Here is a 16,546-nt window from a genome sequence, read left to right as displayed (position 1 = left end):
GATATTGACAAATCCAATTAAAAAAATTTTTTTTGAAAAGCAAAAACCCACAGAAAGCCAGAACAGCCAGAATAATTCTGAAAAATAAAAAGAAAGTCAAAGAACTACGTGATTTCAAGAATTACTATAAAGCTGAAGTAATCATGAGAAGTGGTCCTGGCAAAAAGACAGACACCTAGATCATTGCCACAGAAAGACAGCCCAGAAACAGACATACATATAAATTGTCAACTTGGGCAAGTGGTTTTTGCCAAAGTCCAAAGACAACTTGGTGGGGGAGAAAAATAGGTTTTTCCAACAAATCCTTCTGGGACAACTAAATCTCTAAGTGTAAAAATATGAATTTTAGCTCATACCTTGCATATATACAAAAATTAATTTAGAATGGACTTAAATATATAAAGTCCAAAAAATAAAACTAAAACTTATAGATGAAAACATACATGAAATGTTTATTGCCTTGGTTAGGCAAAGATTTCTTAGATATGTACCAAAAGCACTATCCACAAAAAAAAAAAAAATGATAACTCAGATTTCATCAAAATGTAAAGCTTCTGTAAAAGATACCCTTAAGAGAATAAAAATAAAAGCCACAGACTAGAAGAAAATATTTGCAAATTACATATTCACAAAGAACTTTGTCAAGTATTTATTAAAGAACTCTTGGCCTTCCCTGATAGCTCAGTTGGTAAAGAATCTGCCTGCAATGCAGGAGACCCAGTTCGATTCCTGGGTCGGGAAGATCTGCTGGAGAAGGGATAGGTTACCCACTCCAGTATTCTTGGGCTTCCCTGGTGGCTCAGTTGGTAAAGAATCTGCCTGCAATGCAGGAGACCTGGGTTCGATTGCTGGGTTGGGAAGAACCCCAAGAGAAGGGAAAGGTTACCCACTCCAGTATTCTGGCCTAGAGAATTCCATGGACTGTACAGTCCATGGGGTCATAAAGAGTCGGACACAACTAAGCGACTTTCACTTTCACTTTCTCAAAACTAAACAATAAGAAAATCAACAACTTAATTTGAAAAAATGAGCATAAGATTGGAACTGATATTTCACAAAAGAAGATAACAGGTTGGCATATAACCACATGAAAAGATATTCAACATCATTAGCCATTAGAGAAATACTAATTTAAATCAACATGGTGGTGTGGTTCATGCCTGCTCAGTTGTATCCTACTTTTTTGCAACCCTGGTGGACTGCAGCCCACCAGGCTCCTCTCTCCATGAGATTTCACAGACAAGAATACTGGAGTGGGTTGCCATTTCCTACCCCAGGGGGTCTTCCCGAGCTAGGGACAGAACCTATGTCTCCTATGTCTCCTACATTGGCAGACAGATTCTTTACCACTGAGTCACCTGGGAAGTTCCATGGTATATCGTTAAAAACCTATGAGAATGTCTAAAATTAAAAACTGATAATGTCAAGTGATGCAGAGCATACAGAACAACTGGAACACTCCAACTTTGCTGGTGGGAACACAAAGTGATGCAGCCATTTTGGGAAAGAGTTTAGCAGTTTCTTATAATGTTGAACATACATACATGCCACATGATTCAGCAACTATATACATAAGAGAAATGAAAACTTATGTATACACAAATGCCTTGTACATGAACGTTTCCAGTGTCACTACTCATAATCACACACACACAAACTAGAATGACAAATGAAAAAGAAAAAATAAAATTAGAAAAATAAATACACATTGGAAAAAATAAAAATGAAACAACACAAGAGCAAAAATAAATACAATTAAAATTAAAAAATAGATAAATAACTGGAACCCCAAATACCCTTCAACTAAAAAACAGATAAACTGAGATTCATCACACAATGGAATACCACTCAACAAGGAAAAATTTTTCATAGAGAAAGCAACAGGGATGATGTGATGGTAGTATGAAAAGTAAAAGAAGTCAGACTCAAAAGCTACATACTGTAAGTTTCTATTTAATGACATTCTATAAAAGGCAGAATTTGAGGAACCAAAAATAGATCGGTAGCTGCCAGGGGATGAGAGTGGGAGCAGGGATTAATTACAAAGGAGCAGTGTGAGAAAATCTGAGGAAGTGATAGAACATTTCTGTATCTGAAATTGTTGTTGTTACAAAACTACATGCTGAACCTGTATGTCTATGCCTATAGACCTGTCCAAAAAAGAGTTCATTTTACTCCACATTCATTTTTTTAACTGAGTAAAATAAAACAAAAAAAAAGTCAAGGTGTTTGAGCTGGTATGGCTAAAAAGAAATGATTAAAAGGGTAAACACTATAAGAGATCTCAGAGAAGTAGAAAGAAAACCAAAAATATGTAGAGTCGTGGGAGGGAAAGGAAAAGAGCCTTTCTAGAAGCAGATGATAGCAAATGCAGTCAATGATAAAAAAACATTATTGTTGATTTTAGGAAGACCTGTTCGAGCAAAAGAGTTTGCCCATTTAGCAACTACTTTATTCTTTCCTAGGTCAGCAACACACTAGTTTGACATTTAACTAACCATTGCCATAAGGGGTCTGGACTTCACAGGTGGTACTAGTGGTAAAGAAACCCATCTGCCAATGCAGGAGACATAAGAGACGCAAGTTCAATCCCTGGGTTAGGAAGATCCCATGGAGGAGGGCATGGCAACCCATTCCAGTATTCTTGCCTGGAGAACTTCTAGGACAGAGGAGCTTGCCGGGCTATAGTCTATAGGGTCACAAATAGTCAGATGTGACTGAAGCAATTTAGCATACAACGATAAGAAAAGACTACGGTAGTTACTAGATGAGGCTTCAGGTTCAAGAAACGAAGTTTTAAACTTGGGGATACGCTTGAGAATGTAAGATACAGGGGCAAAGGATTCACAGAGGAAGAGGAGACTGAAGAAGCTGTTGGAAGAGAGGACATGGCCCCTCAGAAGATGAAGAGAGAAGTTAGCCTTGAAGGAAGGGGAGTGAGTGGCCTCTTTTCTCTTGAGTGGGGGAAAAGGCCAGAGCTAAAACAGAGCTTCTTGGGTGGCGATAGTGGTAAAGAATCCACCTGCCCGTGGCACCTCACTCCAGTATTCTTGCCTGGAAAATTCCATAGACATAGGAGCCTGTGCGCTACACCCATGGGGTTGCAAAGAGTTGGACACGGCTGAGCATCTGAGCATAAAGACAGTGAAACAGAGACACCGAGAGACACAGGGCTGACGCTGAAGTGATTATTCCAAATGGCTCTGCACGTCATTCTCTCTCTCTAGTGATGATAAGTCTTCATACAGCTTATTTCTTACTGTGGTAACTTCAAAACAGCTGGTGTGAGTTTCTGTTGTTTTCGTTCTGCAGCTTGTCTTGAGCAAGCGAACCCTACTCAGTGATGTATTCAGGAACGTGTTAAATTAGTGCCCCCTTGTGGCCTCAGGGAAGAATGGGGTCCATTGTGTTGACTACATTTGCAAACAAGCCCCTAGACTCAAGATGCTCTATAAAAGACCACATCCATTGGTTGCTTCTTCCCCCTAAGGTAACGAGGATTTAGTCAAGTGTCACCTTGAATAAACTGTTTGTTGTTGTTGTTGTTTAGTCGTTAAGTCCTGTTCAGCTCTTCTGTGGCCTGACCAGGGTCCTCTGTCTGTGGGATTTTCCAGGCAAGAATACTAGAGTGAGTTGCCATTTCCTTCTCCAGGGGATTTTCCTTACCCAGGGATCAAACGCACATCTCTTGTATTGGCATGTGTAATCTTTACCATTAAGCCACCAGGAAGCCCAACAGGGATAATGTGCAAGGAGAAATGTTAATAACAAGTAAAAATAATGTTTGAATGAATTCTACTTCCAGATGTGTTCAAGTATGTTCACAGCTTTCATTCAGACAAGACTTGTGAGTATATAACTTCTGGCATCAACAGAAAAAAGAGAGTAAAAATGGTTCTGAAATTGCTGATGATTCCTAAGCTGTTACTTAATGGGCATCATTCATAAATCTATTTGTAAGGCTATGGACCAATGACTGAAGCAATGGAAACCAATTTGCTATGGTGTTTGGAATGAGAGACTTGGGATATAGATGTTCAACTTCAGCAAACTTGAGGCAATTTTTCATGAAAAGGCCTAAGAATTGATCAAATTTGACATATGTCATACCATGTTTGCCAATTAAATAAAAACCCTACAGAGACACACATAGTGCTTTAATTGCAAAAATAACACCTACACTCAGGAGAAGTACAGCAAGAATCCTCAGGATTCCCATTACCTCTAATTGGAATCAAACAGCAAAATCCCTGACCTCCATGAGGCATATTCATTTCACAGCTGACATTTGTTTTTTGTTTTTTTTTTTTTCCTTCTCAGCTGATATTTTAAAATTATCACACAAGCAGAAAAACGTTTTAGGACTCTGTTTGGTTCAATATTCTAGCCTTGACTTGTAGGATTACCTTCAGAGGCCAGGCCGAGTCCTTTCTCCACACTACTTTAGAGCCATATGGCCAAATGAAAACAGAATCAGGTCATCGTAGCTTTTCCTTCTAAGCCATCTTGTAAATGGAAAAGTGCTGTGGTGAAGCAGAGAGAAGTGTGAATTTCCACACTCATAACCAGCAAACAAAGAAATAAATTACTTTATGGTTTCCATCCTTAAATGGAAACAAAATGGCCTCCTCTTTGACTCATGACAATTTAGTCCATTTCATTTGAGTTGTTCCCAGAGGTCAAGCCCTTCCAGATCTGGAAATGATTGAATATGGCAAAAGTGAGCAGCAGGATGTACCCAAATGTTTATATTCAGGTTGACTGTAAAAGGCTGATAATCTGAAAGCTGAAATTTATAACAGCTTCAGGGCTACTGTGGTATTTATTTCTTGAATTGGCCTGGTTGAGGATTAATAAATCTATTGAGAAGTACCATGGGGAATTCCCTCTCAGGCTATTTGAATGGTGAAGAAGAATTAAAGTAATGTGGCTGATAGCTGAAATGGTACCTGGTGACTTCACTGAGTCAAACAGCAGCAAACACCTAAATAAAACTAAAAAATGCAGTAAATTACCCTAGAAATTTGACCTGTCCTATTGTCAAATACACAAACATACATAAAAGTATAGACACAAGAACTTGCTTGTGATATTGTTCTCAGGATCCACTGGGATTTTTTATGGAGAAACTACTTTATCAGTTCAGTTCACTTCAGTTCACTCAGTCATGTCCGACTCTTTGCGACCCCATAAACTGCATCATGCCAGGCCTCCCTGTCCATCACCAACTCCCAGAGTTTACCCAAATTCATGTCCATTGAGTTGGTGATGCCATCCAACCATCTCATCCTCTGTTGTCCCCTTCTCCTCCTACCCTCAATCTTTCCCAGCATCAGGGTCTTTTCAAATGAGTCAGCCCTTTGCATCAAGTGGCCAAAGTATTGGAGTTTCATCAATCCTTCCAATGAACACCCAGGACTGATCTCCTTTAGAATGTACTGGTTGGATCTCTTTGCAGTCCAAGGGACTCTCAAGAGTCTCCTCCAACACCACAGTTCAAAAGCATCATCTTCGGTGCTCAGCTTTCTTTATAGTCCAGCTCTCACATCCATACATGACCACTGGAAAAACTACAGCCTTGACTAGACAGACCTCTGTTGGCAAAGTAATGTCTCTGCTTTTCAATATGCTATCTAGGTTGGTCAAAACTTTCCTTCCAAGGAGTAAGTGTCTTTTAATTTCATGGCTGCAGTCACCATCTGCAGTGATTTTGGAGCCCAAGAAAATAAAGTCAGCCACTGTTTCCACTGTTTCCCCATCCATTTTCCATGAAGTGACGGGACCGGATGCCATGATCTTAGTTTTCTGAATGTTGAACTTTAAGCCAACTTTCTTACTCTCCTCTTTCACTTTCATCTTTAGTTCTTCTTCACTTTCTGCCATTAGGGTGATGTCATCTGCATATCTGAGGTTATTGATATTCCTCCCGGCAATCTTGATTCCAGCTTGTGCTTCTTCCAGCCCAGCATTTCTCATGATGTACTCTGCATAGAAGTTAAATAAGCAGGGTGACAATATACAGCCTTGACATACTCCTTTTCCTATTTGGAACCAGTCTGTTGTTCCACGTCCAGTTCTAACTGTTGCTTCCAGACCTGCATACAGATTTCTCAGAAGGCAGGTCCGGTGGTCTGGTATTCCCATATCTTTAAGAATTTTCCACAGTTTATTGTGATTCACACAGTCAAGGGCTTTGGCATAGTCAATAAAGCAGAAATAGATGTTTTTCTGGAACTCTCTTGCTTTTTCCATGATCCAGTGGATGTTGGCAATTTGATCTCTGGTTCCTCTGCCTTTTCTAAATCCAGCTTGAACATCTGGAAGTTCACGGTTCATGTACTCCTGAAGCCTGGCTTGGAGAATTTTGAGCATTACTTTACTAGTGTGTTAGATGAATGCAATTGTGAGGTAGTTTGAGCATTCTTTGGCATTGCCTTTCTTTGGGATTGGAATGAAAACTGACCTTTTCCAGTCCTGTGGCCACTGCTGAGTTTTCCAGATTTACTGACAAACTGAGTGCAGCACTTTCACAGCATCATCGTTTAGGACTTGAAATAGCTCAACTGGAATTCCATCACCTCCATTAGCTTTGTTTGTAGTGATGCTTCCTAAGGCCCACTTGACTTCACATTCCAGGATGTCTGGCTCTAGGTGAGTGATCACACCATCGTGATTATTTGGGTGGTGATGAACTTTTTTGTATAGTTCTTCTGTTTATTCTTACCGCCTCTTCTTCATATCTTCTGCTTCTGTTAGGCCCATCCCATTTCTGTCCTTTATCGAGCCCATCTTTCATGAAATGTTTGTTCCCTTGGTATCTCTAATTTTCTTGAAGAGATCTCTAATCTTTCCCATTCTGTTGTTTTCCTCTATTTCTTAGCATTGATCACTGAGGAAGGCTTTCTTATCTCTCCTTGCTGTTCTTTGGAACTCTGCATTCAAATGGGTTTATCTTTCCTTTCCTCCTTTGCTTTTCACTTTTCTTCTTTTCACAGCTATTTGTAAAACCTCCTCAGACAGTCATTTTGCTTTTTTTGCATTTCTTTTCCATGGGGATGGTCTTGCTCCCTGTCTCCTGTACAATGTCACGAACCTCTGTCCATAGTTCATTAGGCACTCTGTCTATCAGATCTAGTCCCTTAAATCTATTTCTCACTTCTACTGTATAATCTTTATACTAAGGTCTATTTCATATAAAACCAACCAGAAGCATAAAGTCACCTGAGAGTAGTGCTGAATTAGAAATAGGAATCTATATAGACATAAATTTAGAAATCTGCCATAGGGAGGATCCATGTAAGCTAATGAATTTCTCAAGATTTGGAACATATTAATAGAAAAGGACAAGCAGAAGGTCAAGAGAGATAACTGGTAGATACAAATCTACCATCTCATTTGTCTTCATCACAACCTGCCATTATATATTCATTTTGCCAATATATATTCATATATTCATTCATGTCTTTCCTCCTGACCCCACCCCTTAGGAAACCTCCATGAGAGTAGGTGTTTTGTCTTTTTGAAGTCCCAAGTACAGTTCAGTTGTTCAGTCGTGTCCGACTCTTTGTGACCCCATGGACTGCGGCACACCAGGCTTCCCTGTCCACCACCAACTCCCAGAGTTTACTGAAACTCATGTCCATCACATCAATGATGCCATCCAACCATCTCATCCTCTGTCATCCCCTTCTTCTCTTGCCTTCAATCTTTCCCAGCAACAGGGTCTTTTCAAATGAGTCAGTTCCTCGCATCAGGTGGCCAAATTACTGGAGTTTCAGCTTCAGCATCAGTTCTTCCAATGAATATTCAGGACTGATTTCCTTTAAGATTGACTGGTTGGATATCCTCGCAGTCCAAGGGACTCTCAAGAGTCTTCTCCAACACCACAGTTCAAAAGCATCAATTGTTCAGCATTCAGCCTTCTGTATAGTCCAACTCTCACATCCATACATGACTACTGGAAAAACCAAAGTTTTGACTAGACGGACCTTTGTTGGTAACGTCATGTCTCTGCTTTTTAAAACACTATCTGGGTTGGTCATAGCATTTCTTCCAAGGAGCAAGCATCTTTTAATTTCATGGCTGCGGTCACCATGATTTTAGAGCCAAAAAAAAAAAAAAACAAAGTCTGTCACTGTTTCCACTGTTTCCCCATTTATTTCCCATGAAGTGATGGGATTGGATGCCGTGATCTTAGTTTTCTGAATGTTGAGTTTTAAGCCAACTTTTTCACTCTCCTCTTTCACTTTCATCAAGAGGCTCTTTAGTTCTTCTTCACTTTCTGCTATAAGGGTGGTGTCATCTGCATATCTGAGGTTATTGATATTTCTCCCAGCAATCTTGATTCCAGCTTGTGCTTCCTCCAGCCTGGCATTTCGCATGATGTATTATGCACAGAAGTTAAATAAGCAGGGTGACAATATACAGCCTTGATGTACTCCTTTTCCTATTTGGAACCAGTCTGTTGTTCCATGTCCAGTTCTAACTGTTGCTTCCTGACCTGAATATAGGTTTCTCAAGAGGCAGGTCAGGTGGTCTGGTATTCCCATATCTTTAAGAATTTTCCATAGTTTGTTGTGATCCACCACAGTCAAGGGCTTTGGCATAGTCAATAAAGCAAAAGTAGATGTTTTTCTGGAACTCTCTTGCTTTTTTTGACGACCCAGCAGATGTTGTCAATTTGATCTCTGGTTCCTCTGCCTTTTCTAAATCCAGCTTGAACATCTGGAAGTTCATACTTCATGTACTGTTGAAGCCTGGCTTGGAGAATTTTGAGCATTACTTTACTAGTGTGTGAGATGAATGCAATTGTGTGGTAGTTTGAACATTCTTTAGCATTGCCTTTCTTTGGGATTGGAATGAAAACTGACCTTTTCCAGTCCTGTGGCCACTGCTGAGTTTTCCAGATTTGCTGACAAACTGAGTGCAGCACTTTCACAGCATCATCTTTCAGGATTTGGAATAGCTCAACTGGAATTCCATCACCTCCACTAGCTTTGTTCATAGTGATGCTTTCTAAGGCCCACTTGACTTCACATTCCAGGATGTCTGGCTCTATGTGAGTGATCACACCATTGTGGTTATCTGGTGTGGTTATCATGAAGATCTTTTTTGTACAGTTCTTTTGTGTATTCTTGCCACCTCTTCTTCATATCTTCTGCTTCTGTTAGGTCCATACCATTTCTGTCCTTTGTTGTGCTCATCTTTGCATGAAGTTTCCCCTTGGTATCTCTACTTCAAAGCCTAGATCATTGCTTGTCATGCCGTAGGTAGTCCAAAGAAAACACACAGAGCTGCTGAATGAAGTGAAGAAAAATACAAAGAAAAGAGATGAGAACCAGGAGGAAAAATGTGGGAAGAATCACAAGAAATAGGTTACTCAGTGCTGTCAGACAAAGCTGAAAGGCACAGATATTTAAGAAAAAGTCTAGGAAAGGTTTGTATACTGGGATAATGCATTGTAGAGAGGTTTAGTGGAAGTGAGAGCAAGCAGGCCATGTCATGAGCGGCATAGCAAGCCTGCTACTGAAAAATAAGTCTCTTTTCAGTTATACAAAACATTTGTTAATTTGCAATGAAAAAAGCAGGAGGCATAATAAAAGAATATGAGGAGGTATTAACATAGGTATGTTCCCCAGATGGTCACCTTTCACCTTCCTTATGTGCTTTTTAATATGCAACATAAATGTGGGATGGAATACAGGACAAAATCTCTTACCAATTATTTGGAAAAGTTTCCAAAATTAAGATTGCTCATGGAGATCGGGATTGAAATGTATTTCGAATAGATTAAGTGATATTCTTTCGCAGCACACTGAATTTTCTATTTTGATCAGGTTAATATCAACATGACTTCGTTGTTTGCAAGTGTTCATGTTGAGGGCAGGAAAAGTGACCTCAGAGGTTTCTACTGTACAGGGAAAGCAACCTGAGATATCTATGTGCTCTGAATATGTACAGTGAGCCACCTAATATTTCTGAATTATCATTACTGTTCAAGGGCACCCAGCCAGAGTAAGTGTGTGTACTGAAATTCTATGGGGGTCTAACTTGAGCTTGCGACAAATACACATAAAATCTAATATAAAAGGTCACCATTAATTGTGTATGTGTGTGTGTGTGTGTGTGTGTGTGAACAGTTATCCTGTGACTCACCAAAACACACTCAACCATAACTCCCCTCCAGCATCACAGCCAACAACCTCTAGTCACTGTGGCCTCCTGCCTGTCATCACTAGTGAGAGAGATGGAAGCCAACTGGGAATGAGCTGGGACATGGGTGCCTGGAACATACATACAGGTCATCAGAGTTCTTATTGCAACTTCAGTGTGTGGGGGGCCAACTTGGAAAATGCTTAAAAACAGTGGCTTTTTTTTTTTTTTTTAATGGTATGAGTTCAGGAATCTGATCCAGAGAGGAAAAGAATAATGAACTGTATATTTTTAATAAACAGAAGAGAATCCCAACTGGGGACTTGATTGGGGGATTCTGTTTGTGATGGTTAATGGCTGTTTTATGTGCACTTGAGAGTGGTTCAGGAGCCCCATGCTGAAGCATCACACATAGTAGTTAGATGTGAAGGCCTGCCTCAGTGAATCCTTATGAAGATAGGAACTTTGCTATAAACTTTTCAAAGGAGACAGCATTTTGGAACATTTGAAATCAATTACACAAAAGGCCTATAATGAATCAGGTATATGAATTTTGAATTATCCCCAGTTGGGAATTTCTGGGCAAGTATGTGTAGATTTAAGGGAAAGAATAGTCTTCAAAGAAAGCTCAGGTATCCAAGGATGTTGAGTCATCTGGCTTTGAATATTGTATTGTTTTCTCCATTGTCCAGATTTTTTCTCTTGGTCTATGTGCCATATTTAAAATAGGGTCATAATTAAGGAAACTTTTAGAGTCAAAGGAAAGGGGCTTGCAGATGGCTGAGTTGAGATGGAGGTGACCTTTTCCAGAAAAGAAGAGAGGCATGGGAGTGTTGGGGTCAGGCAACCAGATTAGGGACTTCTGACCCCAAATTAGTGGTTTAACTAGTTCTGCAACCCTAAATTAACCTTCCTGAGCATAACATTTTTATCACCTGTAAAATAGGGATAATGGTATCTACTGTGCAGTGATGTTAATCAGATTAGCACTGATTTAAATAAACACCTGACATACAATTGGTACTCGTAGTCATGATTGCATCTATCCCTTCACATTCCTCACCCAGAGCTAGTTGTACCATAATGCATTGTATATATTGTAATGTTTATCTCTAGAAATGTGGTAGATAAGCACCCAGCTAAATTTGATCTGAATTTTACATTTCAGATAGATAACAATCTTTGGAGTTTAAGTAAGTCCTATGCAATTTGGAGAATATACTTAACACTAAAAAATTAGTTGTTACTGATTTGAAATTCAAATTTAGCTGAGTAACTGACATTTTAATTTGCTAAATCTGGCAAACCTGCCTACTCAGTATGTATTCCCTATTTATCTCTTTCTAACAGCACGTAGATTTTCATTCTGATAATGAACCCTCTCCTACAGTGCAGAGTCTACATGGCTTAAGGCAATCAACACTTTTCATCCTCCTGGCCAAAATAACTGGGTTTTTTTGGTAGGCATGTGATCTAAGTCACAGTGAATTTAGGCCTCTTGTTTGGAACACAAAATTAGAAATATTCGCTCTCTCTTAGGTGTGATCAAGAAGAAAGAACTCTGCACATTGTTGGTAATCATTTAGCTACTGTGTGAGGAACTGACCCATAGAAGATACAAAGCCAGGGTTACAGCTGGGGAGTTACCCTTCTGGGGCTAGCAGTAGAATCAGTTTCCCTTGAAGCACAGGGCGTATGGGGAAGAGATGGACACCTGATGGACACCTGAACAAAACCCTCTTTCTCCCTTTTTTTTCCTTTTGTTTAAGGAAGGAAGAAGGAAGAATTGATGCATCATAGGTAAGAGTATCCAGTACAGGGTGAAAAGAGGAACTAAGAAAAAGCATGTCCTTCTGTGAGTTCAAATGCTTTAGTTGCAAGTAGTAGAAAAACCTAACTCAGCTAAACAATAAAGGGAATTTATAGGTTCTTGTAACATAAAAATCCCAAGGGTAGGTGAGCTTCAGGGGAAGCTGTTTATTTAACAGTGAAATATGACAACAGAGAGAAAAGGGGAGGGGGGCTTGTTCTTTTTTTTTTTTAAGTTAGCCACTGCTTCTATTTTTATGATTCTATAATTTTATGATGATTTGGCAAACTCAAAATGCAGCTGCACTCATTAGTTTCCCAAATTAATATTTATATAACTTGATGCAGCATTGGGGCCAAATTTTTAGTAGAACTTTACAAACAGTTCATTGCACGTCAGTCTTATCTGCTTAGAAATGCAAGCATCACATTTTCCTATACACATCCCAGAATTACTTCTGCCAATTCAAGATTTCATGATAAGTTTGCATTTGTAAGCTTCATTTCCTGATTCCTTGATTTGTGCACTTGCAAATTACAATTCTGTGCATGTTCAATAGAATTAAGATAGTCAAAATTCTGTAATCTCCTTACTGCATGAATTTAGATCTCAGACATTTTATAATAATACTTTTCCCACAGCTGATTTTAATAAAATATATAAAAATAATAATTATGAAAATAAAGAGCATATGATAAGAAATCTTCCTTTCAACCCAGCAATCATATTAAACACATTTGGGTCTAACAAACATATTCTTATATACATGAAGCTACCAATATGCATATAATAGATCTTTTATCCAGGAATATGAAACTAGAAACATCCAAACAGTAGAATTATTGTGAAGTATTTTTTTTAATTTTCATCCATTAAAAAAAATTATATATTGAAAGATTTGAAAATAATATAGCTAGATATTTTTCAGGCAACAGCAGCTCACGGTTGCCCTGTAAACTGAAAGATGGCAGAATAAAGTTGTCACCTGGTAGATTTGTGGGTATCATACTATATTAACCACCTTAGCTCTCAGCTGATACACAGTTCAGAAGACAATTACTTTAAAGTGTTATTTTCCAGTCGTGCAAATATGTGTTACATAAATCATTCCTTAATTAGGATAACAGAAAGAAATACCCTGAGAATGTACCTAGTGGGATGGAGTCTTTCCTAATCGATGGGCTCCATCGAAATGCAGACATCTCAGACCCAGAAATACTATTGGACTAAGATACATTTCAGACCATCCCAGTGAATTCTTCCCTACTAGAAATAACATTGTATTAATAATTAAAATAAAAATGGCTCGTGTTTACTGAGCTATTATTATGTCTGGAGCTAAGAGTTTTGACTTTCACAGCCCTGTCTCCACTTTGTAGATAAGCATTTTGCTAAGTCCAGAGAAATGCCAGGCCACTTGGACCAAAGTCTCTCTAATAGCAGAGCTAACAAGAACACAGGTCATCCTGGGTCATAATGGGGATCATACACAGTAGGCTACACCCTTTAGACTGGAGCTTTGTGAGACAGGCACTCGTGTTCCCATTGTGTAGAATAGGGAAGCTAGTCATTTGCCAAACTCACTCACTCATCTATCAGTTTTTATTAATTTAATATAAAAAGTTTAGGAATGCAGATGAGCTCTCCCTTGACAAAAAGAGATGTTCTGTGACAGAGCTAAGATGAGCTAAGGAAATTTTGTGGAATGACTGATTTGAAAGTGTTAATTTTCAAGAGAATCTTCAGCTTTGAAACTACTACTTTTTAGTTAGCATAAACAAGGTAGCTTAATACAAGCAATAATATTCTAAACCCATATATTTTCCACCCAAAAGACAAAGAAATAAAACTTCACAAACAACATTAACTTTGAGATACGCCTTCCTCACCATGCATTCAAATAGCATGCACAAGCTCTAGTATTGGCATTGCTGAGAAATTGGTTCTTTTATGTCATTTAAATGGCACTATAATCTTCCATTCAGGGTCTGGCTAAAACTCAAAAAACAACAAACTACAGATGAAGACCTTCCTTTTCAAATTATTCTTTTGTTCTGTCCAAGTTAGGGAAATTGGTATTCCAGCAGAAAGCTGCTGCTTTAAGCAGAACAGTCTTTAATATGGAAAGATTCTTCCTTAGATTGCTAAAAGTTTTGCAGTTCTACTTTTAGTCATTATTACTATAATCTACCATCAAGAAATCTCTTTCACAGTGAGGTCAGGAAAAGTATATGGAATCTTCTAATGGTCAGGTTCTCCATTTCACTTTCTACTCTGTTCTCCTCCAGAAGTGGGGCAGGATCCAGAGTTTAACAACATGGGATTCAAAATTTATGTGCATACATGTGTGTGAACATGTGTTTTAACCTTTTTACACCTGTCACCTTGGAAAAGACCACTTGTCCTTTAAAACCTCAGTTTCCTTATCAGTACAAGAAAGGCACTGGACTAGGTCAGGTCAGTTCAGTTCAGTTCAGTCGCTCAGTCGTGTCCGACTCTTTGCGACCCCATGAATCGCAGCACGCCAGGCCTCCCTGTCCATCACCAGCTCCCAGAGTTCACCCAGACTCATGTCCATCGAGTCAGTGATGCCATCCAGCCATCTCATCCTCTGTCATCCCCTCCTCCTCCCATCCCCAATCCCTCCCAGCATCAGAGTCTTTTCCAATGAGTCAACTCTTCGCATGAGGTGGCCAAAGTACTGGAGTTTCAGCTTTAGCATCATTCCTTCCAAAGAAATCCCAGGGCTGATCTCCTTCAGAATGGACTGGTTGGATCTCCTTGCAGTCCAAGGGACTCTCAAGAGTCTTCTCCAACACCACACTTCAAAAGCTTCAATTCTTTGGCGCTCAGCCTTCTTCACAGTCCAACTCTCACATCCATACATGACCACAGGAAAAACCATAGCCTTGACTAGACAAACCTTTGTTGGCAAAGTAATGTCTCTGCTTTTGAATATGCTATCTAGGTTGGTCATAACTTTCCTTCCAAGGAGTAAGCGTCTTTTAATTTCATGGCTGCAGTCACCATCGGCAGACTAGGTCAGCCACTCTCAAAGAATGGTCTGGCAGCATCTGAGGTTTCCTAAGGCCCTTTCAGGCAGCCTTATGAGCTTTCAAGCCCTTTCATGAGCCTTTCAAGCTCATGGTTAAAACTATTTTCCTGATGACACTAAATACTGATTATATTATTTTTTCACTCTCACACTTTCACTTGTGAAGAGTGCAGTTTTCTAGAACCTCCATGCTACGTGATGATGTCATCAACCTGAATGTGTTCTTATGTAACCTTGTGTTTCAAAATCATTTTTAGTCTTAAATATCTAATACCATAAATTTCAATAAATACAATTCACATAAAATCTAATAGGGCTCTCAACAGTTTAGGGGTTAAAAGGAGTCTTAAACCTAGAGAGGTGAGATGGGGGAGTGGCAGGGAAGTTCAAGAGAGAGGGACTATATATATACTTATGGCTGTTTCACATTGTTGAATGGCAGAAACCAATACAACACTGTAAAGCAATTATCCTCTAATTAAAAATTTTTAAATGAGTCTTAAAATCAAAAAGTCTTAAAAAAAAAAGTCTTTTAAAAGACTTTTTAAAAAAAGTCTTAAAATCAAAATCAAAAATTTGAAAATTGGTGGGCCAGATCATCTCTGCCTCAGTGGTTTCCAGTGGCTTGTGCTAGGGTTAAAATGTCTTTTTCTTTTTTTAAGGTGATGAGGGTAGATTTTACTTTTTAAAAGTTCCTATTTGGTAAGAGAAAAGTGATACCCTTTGTGACTACCTCCATTAAAAAAATTATTACGCTACTAGTTTATATAGATGCAGCCCTATGAACCCTTTTCGTGACCTCCTATGTTACCTATGATTTCTTGTGACCTTCTATGATTTAAAGACAAAAAACATTAGTTTCTGTGTAGATTGTTACTACCCAAATAGGTATTGATGGTGTTCTATGAAATTGTCCTTAGGCCCTCAGAGCATTTAGATAGAGTTTGTACTTAAGTGAAAACCTAATTAAGTGTAAGAACGTATTTACACATGACCAATTCTCTAATGTCAAATTCAACCGTGCTTTGTCTTTACCTGGGCTTTTCTAGATTTCCCGCTATAGACTTCAAGTCAGATCCTGAGACTTGAGCCAAAAGCTCATTCCTCAAATATGATTTTAAGGTGTCATGAAGATGGATTGATTGATAATAAACTCTTTCAGTAGGTATGCAAAAAAAAAAAAAAAAAAAAAAAAAAAAAACGCCTGCTGGCCAACTCCAAGAGGAAAATTCCCAATTCAAACAATACTTCTCCTTGCAACACTTTCTGTATTTGATGGATTACTTCTGGATAAGTTATAAAACTGAAAGTTCAATTTTAAACAGGACCTTTTATTCTGAAAGAATTGCAACTCAGGATAATATCAGTGAATGTTTTCTTTCCCAAACCAATTATATGGTAAAATAGGATTATCGTATTCATTTAATCTACATAAAGTCCATAGCATTAAATGATAGATCAGCTGGTTGTTTCCAAAGCACTTTGCACTTTTGCAGTGCTGAAGGAGGCTTATTTATTTACTTTTTATT

Source organism: Bubalus bubalis, chromosome 15, assembly GCF_019923935.1.
Source record: "Bubalus bubalis isolate 160015118507 breed Murrah chromosome 15, NDDB_SH_1, whole genome shotgun sequence".
Taxonomy (NCBI): Eukaryota; Metazoa; Chordata; class Mammalia; order Artiodactyla; family Bovidae; genus Bubalus; species Bubalus bubalis.
This window is presented reverse-complemented; position numbering follows the sequence as displayed.